Raw genomic sequence first — 15,318 nt, forward strand, 5'->3', positions numbered from 1 at the left:
TCAGTGATCTTTTATTACCATATGATGCTAAAGTCAACAATGTCTGAACAAAAATACCTCAAAGCCGTTTCCTTATTAGTTACTGTTAGCCATTATTAGAATTTAGGAACAAGCCTATCTTACTAATTGCAGTCTTCCACATTAGAAGAGAAGTCTGGAAGTTAATAACACTTTTCCAATGAAATTAGTTTGCCCAATGATGGCTTTCTATTGTCCTTATACTTTTTCCTAAAGACAATTAAAAAGTCTTCTACAGTCCCTTTCTAAAGGACTGATAACAGTCTCACTGCATTGGAATGCTTTTTTAAATGTCTTCAACCACTACAGTGAATTTCAAAAGGGTTGGTTAGGCAACCTCAAAGCATGAAGTACAATTTGAAACTCTGATAACATGGGATATTACAGTAGGACTTCAGGTACTTCCATGGAAATGCAATGTCATTTTATCAGTAGCGTATTATCTTCCTATCTCTCAGTCATGTCCAGTTCCAATGTAGCACCATACTGTCAATATGTATGAAAAATGCAATGGTATACTGTTGGGGTGTCAAACTCAAATGGGCTGATGGACCAAGTTCCCTACCCAGCAGATGCCCAAGGGCCATATCCATAACTTTTTTCATTAGACATCCATTCCACCTGAATTGAATTTCATCACTGCTCTAATGCACTGTACTGATCTTCACTTTTCCATATGTGCTCTTTGACACATGGATTCTAATTTAGACAAAAGAAGCCAGGGAAGAGCGGGCTGATATTAAGGCATCCAGGCCCTGAAGATGGTACACTAATCTGAGTCAAAGGCAGAAGAGGTGCCACAGACCTCACTGGATTCCTAAAGGGCCTGATGACCCAAAATCTTCATGTCCAAGGCTCCACTCTACAGGAATAACTGAAGATTACCAAGAATAAAGAGCCAACACCAGATGTTACAAGTGAATTTTAACTTACACTACAACTGTCCTGTCCTGTTTGCACCCGAAGTAGAAAACAATATTTGCTGCATTTCAGTGACATTCAGAAACAAAATATGAGTAAGCGTTAAAGAAACTGGGCACTGTGCAGTGCCAAGCTCAAAGGTCCCTGCTCAGAGCAATGGCTATGGATCTGGTAGCTCAGTCTCTATGCTCTTATAGCCAGTTAGGATGCAATCCTTCAAGCTGCTTACTCTGAAGTATTCCATCAATGATATAACTCCAGAAATGGTTTCAAGGGTTAGTAGCCTTTAGGACTGTAGTTAGAATTCAGAAAAAAATAATCCAACATAAAACTGTCTGCAGCATAAGTCAAAACAAAAATGTTTTGGTAAAATCATTCATTTCGCTAGAGCCAACCAATACCCTTGAAATTCAAGGCCCTGGTAAGTCAAGCCATACGCACTATCATGGTTTCTTTCACTATATGATTATCATATGTAGAATGTCTAGTTGCCAGGGCTCCTAGAATTTGGAACTACTTCTAAAACCTAGCTTTTAGCTCTCAGTATCCCGAATTATTTTTCTAGTCCTATCACAAATATTTCTCATTTAAGATGCTCTACATTTTCAAGGTTGCATTTACGGTATACTTATATTTAGCCTGTTTGGTACAACAACGTCTAACATTGTACAAAATACCTTTGTCAGAACAGAAATATACCAAAACTAGTTACAGTCCAATCTACTGGTGCTGGAAAAGATACTACAGGTAAACAATGATTTCAAAATTGTACAGCAAAATTATTTTCAATGTATACTGTAGTGAGTCTCTGTCAAAAACAACCAAGTCCTAGATTTAGCAAGCAGCAGCCTCCCAGCCCAAGGACAGGCAGATCAAAGAATGAGGCGGGGAAAGGGGGCACACACAAATTGATGAACATGCCTTGTTGTGCTTGTAAAATATATTGTTCAATGGTCCATCATGTAGCACTGTCCATCATGTAGCAAGTCAGACAACTGTCTATGCCCTTTTCCCATTGGTACCGCATAGACTGTATGCTGTACCAATGAGGAGGGGGCATATGAGCATTCTGCTTCTTGGCACAATAAAGCACACAAGCAAACGCTGAGGAAGGACTCATGCCTCCCCTAAAAACTGTCTATGCCTCCCCACACACCAAGGAAGAAGTTTGACTGACGCAGCTATCAGGTTTTCAAAATAACTTGTAAACAAGACCCACAAGACTAAGGCAGGGAACAATAATTTATAGGCACAGCAAGAGCAGAATTATATTGCACCTATAAAAGGAGAGTCTTTGCTGCATCCTTGCCTTCACAGCACTATGGATGCTATATCCTACCTAGCTGGAAGGGGCAATTCCTTAGAAAATGTTTTGCTATCTCTTGCAAAGGCAAAATGGGCCATATTTTGACTGCACTGTAGCCCTTGAGTGGAAAATACACTCAGCACTAGGAAGCTGATGTCTGAGGCACACACCCATTGCACAAAGCAGAAATTCCTGTCAATAAGGCAACTGGGGCCCAGGCAATGAAAGGGGAGGAAAGAGACCTACAAACAATAAGGAAAGCATCTGGCTCTCTGATTTACTGGAAGGGAAGGCTGAAGTCAGACACAGACTGCAGTTGCAGACCAAAGCACGTCTTTCACTTCAGGAAGATCTGATCTATTCCCACCGTCTTGGACTGATAAAAGCTGGAAATCATAAAAGATATTTCTGGATTTTCAGGCCACATCCAAAGGCTGGGGAGCGGGAAAGCAGCCTCTTTTAGTTAGCTGGACAAAACTCACATTCTTACAGTTCAAAGCTTCCATGCCCCAGAAAGAAGAGTCCCTTCTAAGAGCATGAACCAGCCATCTCCTAAGTGCAGCACTAATGGAGGTTGCACTGCTGTCCGTCCCTGGAGACAGCAGCCAACACTACTGAAGCTTCTCACGTAGCAACCAGAGCTCCAGAGCCAACATTAGCTGCTTGTCGCCGCCTTGAATGCTCACCCACAGGATCCAAGGAAAAGCTACACCCTTAGTCACCTCTGTGTTGCAAGACACAAGGCTGACAAGGAAACAGACTTCCTGGGCCAGCTGTAGGGGGAAAAGAATGCCGATGTCACCTTCACAGGTGAAAAAGGAAAGTCCTGCTCACTTGCTATTAAGGAAGTAATGCATCTTTGTCCAGGCTGCAACACACCACAAGCCTCCATGGAAAGCTCATTTGGAAAATATTTTTGTGATCTGGGATATCCTTTTGCTGCCAAAAACTGTGGGTTTTAAGGGCATGGCCCTATCCTCCCCCCCCCCATCCCACGCCAAGACAAAATCAATTCATTCTGCTGCCCACAGCCTCTGCCTGAGTGAACCTTAAATACTCCAATTACATAATGGACCAGAGAGAAAACCTGCAGGAGGCCACACTGCAAGGGCCATTATCTCCTTAAAGTAACACCAGACTCACCAAAGGAAGCGAAATATTTTGTTCTTTTCTACAAAGATCTCCCTCAACCTGAGGGATGCCCTCCTTAGAGCACAGGAGATCCCTCTAGTCAGCTGTATAGACCAGCACCTCTTACATTTATACCCTTACCATGGAACAGGCTCCTGACATTCTATATGCCCACAAACCTCTTCCCAGATTACTTGGAAAGCCAGTTCCCCAAATTATGAAAAGGATTTGTCTCACAAAATAGAGCTCTGTTTCAACCAGCAGGCCACTGGCACCTCAAGGACAAGCTACTGGAGACAAGGGCTATGACGACCTTGCCACAGGACTATTATGTTTACTAAGTACTGAATTACCAGTTAAGGTGCTGGGATCGAGGTAGGACGATTTTTAAAAACACACTCTGAGAAAACACATAAGCAACAGACAACAAAAAACTGGGAGGGGAAAAAAATCCACGCTGCAGTCTCTAACAGCAGGGTAAAAGAAAAGGATTGTAAAGTGCACCACCATCGCCACACAAGCACCATGAGAAAGCAGAAAATGCAGGTCAAACACCTCCTCCCCCATTGCCTGGAGGAGCCAGCAAGTCAGAAGCAGACAGTAGAGGAAAGGGAAGGGGGGGCGGGAAGGAGCAGCTCAGGGGAAGCTGCTTCAGCACATGAAGGAGGAGGGGTGGAAAGAGAGGGGAGGCAGTGGTGAACTCACACAGGAGCATGAATACACACACACACACACACTCTCTCTCTCTCTCTCTCTCCTGGCAAACTGCTGCTTTTAAGTGGAAGCCATCGTCCAAGAAAGGGATTTTCCCACATTTTTGCAGTAGGTCATCCACAAAAGGCTTGACTGCGTATTTCACACCACACACAGGCGGAGAATCCAGCCCAGGAAGCCAAATACAATGCATTAATTAGGTTCGTTCAAATCCCCCCACACACACACACACACGCTTTCCCTCCTCCGTTCCCAACACACGCTGCCCTGCCCTCCCACCACCTCTGGCTACTCCATCCCCCAAACCAGATACACATCCAGAGCAGGATCGCCATGACGCCCCCGCTCTGCTCCAGCGCCTGGCACGGGACAAGTTCCCCTTCCCCCCACACCCCCGCCACCACAGCTCTTAACCTTACAAGGAGGCAGGGTGGGGGATGGGTGGGAACGACACAGCAAGCAGCCCTGCGACGTTTTCCCCCCGGTCCCCTCCCCTCCCTCCTTCCCTGACTTGCCTGCATACAAAACTCGGCGGGGATTCCCCCCCCCCCTCACAGACACCCCTCGGCCTCTAGAGCCTTTCGTGGCTGGAAAGAGGACTGGGTCACGCCAGACTCCAGACAAGAGAGCCTGACTTCTCCTTTCTCCACCCCCACCGCGCCAAATGTGAGAAACTCTGCATCTCCCTGGGGGGAAAAAAACTGCCTCGTTCTCCCTCTCTCCCCCTTCCTCCCGGGGCTCCCCTCTACAGGACCCCAATTATAAGGGATACTTGGAAGGGCACTGCGGGGCTGAGACTCTTGAAGAAGAGGAGGAGGACGAGGAGGAGGCTTATAGGATGGTGATAGGACCCTGGGAAAGAGGAAGGGGGACCCAGACCCCCCCCACCCCCGACCCTCCCAACATGCACAAGTTTCCCGCCCCTCCCCCTCCACAGGCGCCCCTCTCAGATTCTGGTCCTCCAGCCCCCACCTCAGACCCCATATATATACACCCGCCCTCTTCCTTATTCGCCTTGGCTAACCTGTCCGGCCCGTTGCCCGGGCCCCCCGCACTAGGCCCTGCTCGGCGCCACGGTGTTTCCTACGCGGCAGGCGGGACCAAGAGCTGAGCTCCACAGAGCAGCAGCCACGGCCCCTCCCCCTCCGCAGTAATAGCGAACAGCCGACAACTCCTCCTCAACAGGCCGGGCGGAAACGGTACTGAGTACACGGGGATTCCCAGCGCTGGCGCCAGGGGCGCCCCAGCCACGCCCACAGGGTTCTCTCATTGGCTAGGCTCTCTGCACGCTCTCTAGCCTCCTCCCTTCTGTAAACCGCACCGTCCTGGTCTCCTTTCCACGCTCCCATTGGGCACGCTTGCTGCTCTTCAGGTGGAGGGGCGGCCGGTCTTACCCCGTTACCTGTAACCTGACCGCTTCAGCTCCCTCCCCTCCCGCGGGCACCACTAGATTATTGGTTTTTACAGATGCCACTTTAGAAACGTCATCGCCATAAGTGCTATAAAAGTAAGCGCCGCAGCCCGGACTTTGTAGAACTGAGTTAGAGATGCGTAAAGAGGCTGCGAGGGAGGGGAAAGGAGGAGGAGCTGTTGGGCTGGGAGCATAGCGGTGCCTGGCAGCCGGGCACTGTTCGTGCCTATGCGCACGTGGGTCTGCTGTTCTACGTGCTGAAGGGCGAGGCAATCGTTTGATTGGCTCGTCGTGGCCAGTCCCACGTGGGGTTAAGTGCTTCTTAGGGACACGTGGCATGGAGAAAAAAAGGCGGCGGGGGAGAGCCTTGGTTCACTGTTGGTTCTGGAAAGTCCTCCGTGCATGCGCACGGAGGCGCTGGCCTCGGAGGGGGAATCAGAATGCGCACGGCGCATGCCCTCACTTGGGTGGCTCAACTGGAGGGGGGGAAGGGTGAGACTGCAGGGGAGATTTCGCGCCAGGAAAGGGGGTGGGAGTTATGCTGAGAGCGCTCTAGTTACCCGGGCAGGTTACAGCTCGCGTTACTGCAGGATCTCATGCCACCTTTTGCCAATAAACCCCCGTTCTGGCCCCTCGAGCATCTTGCGGCGATCCCGCGCATGGCTTTCTCTGCTACCACTCCCAGCTCTTTCGGCGTGCCGCGAATCCCACGCTGGTCCCCCAGCCGCGGAGGCACCTCTCTCCACCCCCTTCCCCCTCGCATTCCTCTCGCGCCCTTGTTTACGTGGAGGGGAGCCCCACCGAGCACTTAGGGACGGAGGTCCCCCGAGCAAGTATGCGCGGGACTGCGGCGCTGGCGTCTGCTTCGACTCCTGGCGCGAGTCGTTCTCACGTACCCCTTTTTCCTTCAGCGCTCTCCCCCCCCCCCCCCGGTTTAAAAAAAAAAGTTCGGAAGGGCAGAAATCCAGGTGAACCGATGAGCCAAAGGAGCGGCGGAGGCGCCGTGCCTTGGCGCAATGCCCCCTTCCAAACGACTGGTAAATTCCTTTGCTGCTGCTGGTTCGCCTCGGAAGGAGTCGCCGCCGCCGAATCTGATGCTTAGCGGCGTCCAGGCGTAGAAATTGGGAGAGGGGGAAAAAAATCCCATCCCACCCATAGTTAGGAAAACATCCGGGGAACTCCGCAGCCGCCACACCGATGGAGGTGGAGATTGGCCTGCCCACAAGGTGCCTTGATCCTCGGGTTGGAGAATTTGCATCTTGGGCTGGTCAGATTATTGCTGATCCGGTAGCCGGCTTGGCCTCCGTCCTCCCTCCGGGGGCGGCCAGATCTTCTGTGGGGGAGGGGCTGTGATCACACGCCTCACAGGGCTATGCGTTGCTTGGAAGTCCCTGCGTGCCTAGGACTCTGCAGCCGTGAACTGCTTTTTAATTCTAATATTTCCCTGCATTTGGAGGATTGAAGGACCTTTTCTTTCCCGTGACTAACTTGCTAGCTAAGGTTTAAAATAAACTGGCCTTTTCTCCTTAAAAACAGACCCATTTGCTCCTGCTGCAATGCAGAGTGCTGTGAAGCTTGCTGCTGGGCAGGGTTGATTTGGGGTGCTTAAAATTGCTGGAAGGGATGTTGCCAGGTCACTTAGTTTTGTATAGGATGGCAATCCTAAATTTATAAGGGTAAGTAAGAAATAGTCTGACCTTAACCACAGTTGGATCGCATTGTTAATTGTCCCTTAACTAGTAAGTCATCTCATAGCAACCATTATTTGTTGTTGGCCAAACTTCCCATAATAAAGAGCACTGTCATGCATCCAGAGTATTTTAGCACAAGCCATGAGGAAGTGGCACCACGGGGGGGGGGCCCGCTGGGGGATGGACGGACTGACTACTTTGAGTGAATTGTAGGGAGTGCAGAATTGCCTTGATCAGGATCCTTTTAAAATGCATTTTTGGACTTCACCTTGTGCATGTTTACTTAAAAGCAAGTGGTGCTGAGGTCAAGCCCAAGTGTGCTCAGGGAATGAAATTTTAATTCCAGGTTAAACCAGAGATTCCAGTAGACCTGGTACCTCCAGATACTCAGTTCCATAACAAACTAGCAGTCCATCTTTTACTGGAACCTTGAGATGCCACCAATCAAGCAGCTTGGCTGTTATCGGGACCTAGATGGAACGTGCATATGACTCCCATCCTGCAAGCACTTCACTGGCTGCCCATCAGTTACGGGTTTCAATTTAAGGTATTGGCTGTCACATACAAAGCCTTTCATGGCCTCAGACCCTTATATCTGTGAGACCGCCTCTCCCCCTCTGCTCCACCACGACAGTTTCAGTAACCTGAGCATGGCCTTCTGTAGGTGCCAGTCTGCAAATGGACAAAATCAACAATGGCGGGTACATGTGCCTTCTCCGTTGTGCCTTCTCACCTCATGAAACGGCCCGCCTTAGGAGGTCAGGAAGGCTCCCCCTCTCCTGGCTTTCCGCAAACTGCAAAACTGAATTATTCAAGAGGGCTTTTCTATGCAGGCAATAGAGTTGCACAGTACTAAATGATTCAGAGTTACTTGGATAAATGATTAGGGACTGTGGTCTGTACTACTGTGTGTAGCTTGTTGGAACTAGGATCCTACTGTGGACCAATGTTCCCTTCAAGCTGTGGAGTCTTGTGAGCAAAAATTCCGCTTTGTGAGCTACTGGCATTAAAGTTGTGAGCGAGCGATTCGGCTACTGCATAAATTAGTTGGCTCTGGGGCCATCCTTCCTGAGCTGAGACAGAAATGTGTGAGCCAGAGGCTGAAAAACTGTGAGCTAGCTCACACTAACTCAGCTTAGAGGGAACACTGCTGTGGACTTGCATCATTTAATGTGTCATCTTAATATTATGCTTTGCTTCAGTTCTGTTTTTAGACTTCTGTTGAGTGCCACAATCCTAATCCTGTTGCACTGTTCATGGAGTGTCCCATTTGTTGATGGTATTGACTGACTCTGCTTAATCCGCCTTGAGTCCAGATGAGAAAGGCGGACTATAATGTAAGTAAATATTAAAAGAAATTGGGGAGCATTTTATTTTTGGAAATTCCATTATTTGGACCTTTAAAGTATATTTTTCTTTTAAAAAGGCTTTTTTGGTGTGTTTGTGTGTGTGTATGTGTGCGCCCATGCCTGGAAGTCCTGGCGACCTCTGGTGACTCCTACTGGGGCATGGAGGACGTTCAGAGAAGTGGCTTGATAGCCTGCTTCTGCCTCCCGTCCCATCCAAATACTCGCCAGGGCCGGCCCTGCTTAGCTTCCGAGATCTGATGAGATCGGGCTTGCCTGAGCTACCCAGGTCAGGGCAAGACGTTTCTTTTAATCAAGCAGGAGAGAAACTGCAGACATGCCAATAAATCTGAAACACTTGCAAGCAAGCTTCTGTGTGAGGCTTCCTCCCCACCCCCATGGTTCTCTTTTCCCACTTCACTAGCAGAAACCCAGCAGCTGGTTTTTCCCCATGCCTATAGCTGCATGTTGGGGGGGGGCACAGCTTTGCCGGCTACATTTCTGCTTGTCACGCAACTCTTAAAGGCACAGAAGCCTGGTGAGCCATGAGGTGCTGCAGACCTTAAAAAATCTAATGCCATCTTGAGTGTCCTCAAAAACAGGAACTCCATTATGGGTGGTAGTGTTCTCTGTACAAACTGAAAGGCGTAGCTCTGAAATGCTGGTTACAGGCATTCCAGAAACCTGACATTTCACTGCCTTGTTCTCTCTCCACCACACGCACAGCGTTTTCTTTTAAAGGAAAGAGCAGGCCAACACAGCCCCGTTCCTGTCGTATCAGGCCCACAATGCATCAGTCCAGCCTCACTCCTCCGCCAGGATGTGGAGAACAGGAAACTGCCACAGCTGTTCCTCTGTCTGTGCCAAAGGGGGGGGGGCACAGAGCCATCTGGTGGCAGAAATGCCATCGACATACTGGCAGGGGGACAGCTTTTTTAAAAACTAATTTCAAAAGCAACCTGGCTGCAGCGCTGCATCTGTGTGAAAATAAAAGCGTCTCCCCACATACACACACACCCCTTTTTGTCCAGGTCTGTTTACCGTTTTAACTCCGCAATGGCGTTCGAGGCCACCTTAACCTGATCGTGTCAAGAGACGGCTGGCAGACGCCCCCACGTGGTTGCCAAGCCGAGGTCTTAAAAGCTGGGTCGTTTCCCTCATGTCGTTTTAACCTCCTCCAGTACAGGTGAGGTTTGAACCCACTGCTTCCCATGCCTGCTGTGAACAGAGGTCATGCAGCATGACCCTGCCCTGGCAAGATGGAGCTTACTAGCGAGCCCCATTGCTTCCTGTGGAACGGCTGTGCCTGTTTGTGCTTCATTTTGCAGACTTCAGGCACATGATCTTGTCACGTTGCTGTGTAGGGTTACCAACTCCAGGTTCAGAAATATCTTACATTTGAGGGTGAAGCCTGGGAGAGCGATATTCAGGGAGGGGAGGGACCTCAGTAGGGTATAATGCCATCTCCAGAAGTAGAATAAATGTTTTAAATAAATTATTTATGTACTCTGGAGATCAGTTGTAATTTGGGGAGATCTCCACCTGGAGGTTGGCAATCCTAAACTGTACCTATGGTTTCCCTGCCCTCAATCGACCAAAGCTAAGGTTCTAGCACTCATGCTAACCTTTGAAAGCACTCCTGTCACTCTACAGTATTTCCATGGTTCTCGGACATTTTGAAGCAGCAGAACCCATTTCAGAACGCTGTCCCTTTTTGGGGGGGCCTCTACTCGCAAAGTAATCCTTCACTATTTCCCCCCTTCCCCAGCCTAAAACTCCCATGAGTTATCACTGAGCAATTACCTTTCATGTTTAATAGTGATAAATATGTAGCAGTATTGAGCATTCCTTCTCAAATTCTGCAAAGAGAAACCCAAACCTGAACACAAGGAGCGCCCTCATGCTGAATCAGGCTATCTTATCCATCAAGATCAGGAGTGCCTACTCTGACTGGCAGTAGTTCTCCAGGGTCTCAGGTCATGTACTTCACCTATTCTTTTTCACCGGGGATTAAACCTGGGTCCTTCTGCACGCAAAGCAGATGTTGTAACAGTGAGCCACGGCCCCTCCCCTAGGCAAACGGTATAAGCCCAATGTATGCCCTCAAAATAAACTTGTGTGGGATCAGTCTAATCAGTGCTTAACCCCAGTGATAGAGAATCTGTAGCCCTGATGGGATACCAGACTACACCGATCCTCAGTCTTAGCATTGCACCTTGACATGCATGGTGTAGTGGTCAGAGTGTCACATTAGTTTGTGGGAGACCCAGGTTCAAATTGCCACTCTACCATGGAAGGTCGCTGGGTGACCTTGGGCCAGTCACACACTCTCAGCCTGACTTAACCTCACAGGGTTGTTGTGAGGACAAGATGGAGGAAAGGAGAATGATATAAGCTGCTTTGGATCCCTACTGAGGGGGGGGAGGTGGGGTATAAATGAAGGAAATGAAGACATGACCACATTCCTCTTGCTCGCTGGTGCAACCCACTCCCGATCTAGCTTTCACTGTCAAAAACTCTTTTAATGCTTTTTGTATTACAAAGCATTGTGGAGAGAGGTAGCCCCCACTGAGGACTGCTACATTTGCTAGCTCTAAAGACCAAAGCTGTTTGTTTCTTTACTTTGCCGGTACATAAACCTAGTAAATTGCTTGCCCACCCCAGGACCCCGCATTACAAGTCACTCCAAACCATCAGGGGGTTTATGACTCAGCTATAAACATCACGGTTGTCTTTATTCCAAGAAGCTCTTAACCTAGATGCAGCTTTTTGTCTTCCCCGTCCCTCTGCGATACGGGCTTGTGCCAGTAATTCGTGCCATTGTGTGGCAAAACGCTAGATTTAAATGGTGGCGTTCGGGAGACAAGCGAACAAATGCCTCTACCAGGTGGCAAAAAGGAGATTCCCACCCCGGGGCACTCCTTGTGACCTGTTAAACTAGGCCAGGCTGGTAGAGCAAATCGCAGCCCTCTGCCACCTTTCAAAGGAGGGAGCTCTGCGGCTTGGATATCCTTCTGCTGAAGGTTTAGTGCCTCTCTTGCAACAACTGGCTTACCTGTGGAAGCTCACCTGCCAGGCAGTGCTGGAAAAGGTACACAAAAACAGTATTGTTCTAGAGTTAACATTCAAATACGTCTGGCTGCCTTCCCAGAGGAGGGATCATACAAGTTTCTACTATGCATGAAGGGGCACACACATGAAGCTGCCTTATACTGAATCAGACCATTCAGGCTCTGGCTCAGTGGTAGAGCATCTGCTTGGCATGCAGAACGTCCCAGGTTCAATCCCCAGTATCTCCAGTTAAAAGATCTGGCTGTGGGTGATGTGAAAGACCCCTGCCTGAGACCCTGGAAAGCCACTGCTTGCCTGAAATAGACAATAATGACTTGGATGGGCCAAAGGTCTGATTCAGTATAAGGAAGCTTCATGTATTCATGTGTTGGTCCATGGAAGAAGAATAAGAAGAGACTGGATTTATACCCTGCCCTTCACTTGGAGTCTCAGAGTGGCTTACGATCTCCTTCTCTTCCTCTCCCCACAACAGACACCCTGTGAGGTAGGTGGGGCTGAGAGATCTCTTTCGAGGACTGCTCTTGAGAGAACAACTCTGAGAGAACTTGTGACTGACCCAAGGTCACACCAGCAGCTGCATGTGGAGGAATGAGGGATTGAACCCAGTTCCCCCAGATTAGAGTCTGCATTCTTAACCACTACACTAAAGTCAGTGCTGTCTACTCAGACTGGCAAGCAGCTCTCCAGGGTCTCTGGCAGAGAGTCTTTCATATCCCCAGTCTTTTTAAACTGGAGACGTTGGCGACTGAACCTGGGACCTTCTGCATGCAAAGCAGAGGCTCTACCACTGAAAGTCACACACCACTGACAGATATTCCTTCTGTCAGCAGAAATTTCCAGGGGATCCAAGCCAATCTACAGATGCCATTTTTCTGCAGATGTAACAAGGAGGAATAAAGCAGATAGTAAAACTTTTCTAATACTTGTATGTGCATTCTGGCCTGGGAAAATCCTACTTGCTAAACTCTTTGTTGTCGTTCAGCCGCACAGTCAAGTCCAACTATTCACATCCCCATGGACCACATCATGCCAGACCCTCCTGTCTTCCACCATCCTCTGGAGTTTGCTCAATTTCATGTTTGTTGCATTGGTAACACTGTCTGACCATCTCATCCTTTGCTGTCCTCTTCTTCTATTACCTTCAGTCTTTCCCAGCATCAGGGTCTTCTCCAGTGAGCGCTCACTTCTCATTTGGTGGCCAAAGTAAACTCTTTAGCGAACTTTACTCGATCATACAGCAGCATTTGACACAGTCGACCATGATCTACTGACCCACCGTCTTGCCGACACCAGAGTCCGTGGGGTAGCCTTGCAATGGTTTACCTCATTCCTCTGCAGTTGGGGACAGAGGGTGGCACTGGGAGAGACAGTGTCCCCAAGGCACCCGCTAGTGTGTGGGGTTCCTCAAATGGGCACTTTTCTCCCCAATGTTATTTAACATCTATATGTGCCCCCTTGCCCAGCTGGCGTGGAGTTTCAGGCTGGGATGCTGATGACACCCAGCTATTTCTGTTGATGGGTGGCCGACCAGACACCGTTCTCGTGAATTTAGCCGAGGGTTTGGAGGCCATGGTAGGGTGGTTAAAGCTGTCAGTTGAAACAGAATCCTGGTAAGATGGAGGTTCTATGGCTGGGTGGGGAGCCACAGTTGGGATGCCAACTCCCAAGTGCCCCTAACACCAGCATCGACCATTAGGAGTCTGGGCATGACTCTAGACACCTCCTTATCAATGCGAAGGCTGCCAGGCTGGCGTTTCTCCAACTGTGTCAGGTCAGGCAACCGATTCCCTACCTGTCTCACTCTGACCTAGAAACAGTAATCCATGCAATGGTCACCTCTAGGATAGACTACTGTAACTCACTCTACGTGGGCCTACCCTTGAGGCTGACCCGGAAGCTCCATCTGATCCAGAATGTGGCCGTATGGGTCCTTACGGGGATCCCTCAGATGGCACACATCCAACCTGTGCTGTGCGAGCTCTACACTGGCTTCTGGTAGAGCACCAGATCAGGTTCAAGGGGCTGTTTTTGACCTTTAAGACCCTTAGTGGTCAGGGACCCACATACCTTCGGGACTGCCTCTCTCAGTATGCCCCCAGAAGAATGTCACGCTTGGGGAGTAAGAACCTCCTGGTGGTCCCCCAGCCTGAGAGAGATCTGGCTGTCCTCGATCAGGGCCAGGGCTTTTTCAACCCTGGCCCCCACCTGGCGAAACTCGCTGCCAGAGAACATCCATGCCCTGTGGGATTTGTTACTTTTCCACAGGTCATGTAAGGCAGAGATTTTTGTGAACTAGGTAGTAATTCATTCTACCAGTCATTCTATCAAAGAAACTGGGTCCCACCATAGAGATGTAAAATTTCCAGAAAGTTTAAAGTCATAGGGGAACCCCCTCCGTGTTTTTTTCCCCAGGCCTTCACATCTCTACCTAGGATTGCCACTCCCGGTTGGAAAATTCCTGGAGATTAGGCAAGAGGTGGAGGAGACGGTGGGGTTTGGGGAAGGGAGGGACCTCATCTGTTATTTGGAGATCAGTTTTAAATCCAGGAGGTCTCCAGGCCCCAACTGAAGGCCCCGACCTATTAGAGTTGCCAACCACCAGGTGGGGCCTGGAGAGCTCCCAGAATTTGAACTGATCTCCAGACTATAGAGATCAGTTCCCCTGCAGGAAATGTTTGCTTTGACAGGAGGACTCTATGGAATTTCAGAGGTCCCTCCCCTCTCCAGACTCTATCCCCCCAAATCTCCAGGAATTTCCCAACTTGGAGCTGGCAATCCTATCTTTATCCTACCATGATAGAAACAAAAAGCACACTTTCCCCATGGACTTTTATCTGTTTACAGGTATTGTGTCACTATATATTTATCATTTATACTAAGTTTTAAAGACATAAACAATTACAGAAGCACAGTGGATAATCCCTGTCTGAAGAGGCATATCCAGGACACTTGCTGGTGGGCACTGGGGGATAGTGCAGGATTAGGGAAAACCTGGAGGGTCTAGGATTACTGCCAGCATGCCTGAAGGTCACAGATGGATAATCCGTGGAAGGTAGGGCCAGCAGAAGGCATGTCACACTTACAGGTGGACACAGGGATCAAAGGAGAGCAAATTCTTAGTAACTGCTATGAAAACCCTGCATCCCATCTATACTACTACTCCGTCTCACCAGTGGTTCTACATACGGCAAGTTGAGAACCACCTGACTCGAGTCCACTTCCGTGCATCTAAATAAGTGGACTGTAATCCACAGAAGCCTTCACTGCTGGAATAAAATGTTATTGTCTTTAATGTACCACAAGACTCCTGTTTATTTTCCCATCTTGTGATCACATGAGCGGCTCCGGCACCTATTGGCTAATGCCTGGTCATAAGCAACTGTCTCTTCCTCCCTTTCTTCCCTCCCCTCCCCCTCCACGTCTGAGCCCTCTTGAAAAAGGTCAAGATCGTAGGTAGCTGCAGCCCTGCCGTTCCACACAGAAAAATCCACACCACAGCAGTGTAACACCTTTTTACTAGGACCCATTATATCATTTAAAGAATTATTTGAAGCGACTGGATACAGTTATACCACAACAGCAGGTACACTCAGCCAGTCTTTTAACATGAGAATTAGGGTGAGGCGGGGAGAACAGGTGAGAACCTTTCACAAGGACCAGCAACACCACTGCAGAGCCAGACGTCCCCTGACTGTTTTCCTTCTATGG

At 49.1% G+C, this 15,318-nt stretch overlaps 1 protein-coding gene across 1 annotated transcript in view; it reads right to left on the reverse strand.

Annotated features, from left to right (window-relative positions):
- SETD5 (SET domain containing 5) overlaps positions 1-5,262 on the reverse strand; it is a 65,134-nt gene extending 59,872 nt beyond the window's left edge. Inside the window, 1 exon segment of the mRNA XM_015416875.1 lies at positions 5,115-5,262. The gene's annotated coding sequence lies outside the window, so the exon portion shown is untranslated.
- Positions 5,263-15,318: the final 10,056 nt, after the last annotated feature.

This window comes from Gekko japonicus, unplaced genomic scaffold (genome assembly GCF_001447785.1).
Source record: "Gekko japonicus isolate JY-2015 unplaced genomic scaffold, Gekko_japonicus_V1.1 scaffold204, whole genome shotgun sequence".
NCBI classification, from domain to species: Eukaryota; Metazoa; Chordata; class Lepidosauria; order Squamata; family Gekkonidae; genus Gekko; species Gekko japonicus.